General features: G+C 27.3%; 1 non-coding gene across 1 annotated transcript; it reads left to right on the forward strand.

The window, feature by feature from the left end:
* Positions 1-1,710: 1,710 nt before the first annotated feature.
* On the forward strand, positions 1,711-1,781 carry TRNAG-GCC (transfer RNA glycine (anticodon GCC)). Its single transcript has one exon. It is a non-coding gene; the product is annotated as a tRNA-Gly (tRNA).
* Positions 1,782-2,115: the final 334 nt, after the last annotated feature.

Genomic DNA, 2,115 nt, shown 5'->3' on the forward strand with positions numbered 1-2,115 from the left:
TTCTCTCTCTTTTTCTTTTTCTAGAAAACCACTACTTCTCTCTCTAGAAATCTTTCTCTTCCAGCACAAATGTAATCCGCGAGACCCCTTCAGCGTATTTATACTAATGCATAAACCGCTACACCTCTCTCGCGGTTTATGCACATTCTACGCCAACATGTAAACCGCGACACCCCGTCACGGTTTATGCTCATTTTTAGTTGCACGTAATCCGCGACACCCAATAGCGGATTACGTGTATTCGTAAACTGCGGGACCCCCTGTCGCGATTTACATAGATTAGAAGAAAAATGCATTCTGGTATCCATTTTTCATTTTGTGCATTGTGGTAAAATTAGTTTTCATATTATTTAATATGATAAATTGCCCAAAAATTGATTGCACTTGAACTTTTACTATTTAAAATATAATATCTTTAAAATACTATTTTCGTTGAACTAAATTAAAAATTAATTAATTTACAAATTAATATTTTTTTATAAATATAGTTTAATAAAAGATGAAGATTAATATATAATTATTTTTATGTGATGTTAATAATTAAAAATTATTAGATAATAATCTAGCTAGACAAATATTAAATTATCTAAACATAAATACTTTTTTCGGCTCATGACTTTTTACCTAAAAGATGACACACACAAAAATAAAGTGTGTGTCGTTTTTCGGATAAAGGGTCAGGAGAAAAAAGAGTATTTATCTATTATCTAAAAATTTTTAAATATTAATTTTACATAAAAATAATTGCATGTAAATTCTTACTTTAACAAAAATGTATTTAATTTGAATGGATAATTTTGCCCTTTGTATTCCTTTATTTGTAATACAACCTACCACTGCTACAACGACCATTAATTATAAGACGGTTGCTATTAATTGTTGATAAGAGAGAAAATAGGTTAGAGTTCACCCTTAACAGGTTAGACTTATAATAAATAATTCTAAAACTTAATTTGATTTAAAATTTGTTAGGAATTTTGATAATTAAAAAAAATACAAAATAAATAAATACAATTAAATAAAATTAAAGATATTAAATATATAAAAAAATGAAGATATATACATGTAGTTAAAGAAATAAGTAGAATAGTAAATAAAAGACTTTAAATAAAATAAAATATACAAGCTCAAGTCCTTGTTATTATACTTTTTAGTACAATAAAATTATATATTTATTGGTCTAAAATGGTGAAAATGGACCTTTTCAATGGTTAAAAAAATTTGAGAGTGTAAAGTGTGATTTTTAACCTTTTATTATTCTTTTTTTATATTTATTTTTAGTTTTATTTATAAAATTAATGGTGAGAGATCACATTTTATTTTTTGAATTGTTAAAAAAAAATGTAGAGGATACATTTTTCAAAATGGCCTATCATACTATTTTCATAAGCTTGAATTTGACATATTAAAAATTTTGAACTTTTAAAATTATTTGGATCTCAAACTATTTTTTGTGGGCCAAACACAAACTTCTCCCAAATTATTTTTAAACCGTTTCTCTTTTATATTAATATATCTAAAGAATAAAAATATATTTTTAAAATTTTTAACGCATTAAATCATTTCGATTCTAATTAAATCATCTAAAAAAAGTTGCAGCTGCACGCCTAAGTTCACAAGAGATTGTGTGTATATGTTTGTGGGATAAGAGAAGTGGTAAGAAAGTTGTCCTTATAGAAATTAAAAACCGAATAACTAAATTTCATCATAGCACCAGTGGTCTAGTGGTAGAATAGTACCCTGCCACGGTACAGACCCGGGTTCAATTCCCGGCTGGTGCAATGTGTGTTGAGAGCAGTGATGTAATCCAAACTTTGTGTTGGATAGGGTCCTTCACGATCTGATCCTAATGGATGAATTCAAGTGCCGTCTGAGCTCTTGTCTTTTTTACTATTTTGAAAAGGTTCACTATACATGTTGTTTAAATGAATATTTTCTCTAAATATTTTATTACATGATGAATTTCTCGGAATAATACAAGTTCGCTTGCAATACATTTGATTGTAACTACCTTTAACTTACTAATTCTTCAAGAGTACTATATTTATATATATAAGTAATTATCCACATTCGAGAGACAAATCTACCAACAAGTACCTGCGTGCGTTATTTCAT

Source organism: Arachis stenosperma, chromosome 5, assembly GCF_014773155.1.
Source record: "Arachis stenosperma cultivar V10309 chromosome 5, arast.V10309.gnm1.PFL2, whole genome shotgun sequence".
NCBI classification, from domain to species: Eukaryota; Viridiplantae; Streptophyta; class Magnoliopsida; order Fabales; family Fabaceae; genus Arachis; species Arachis stenosperma.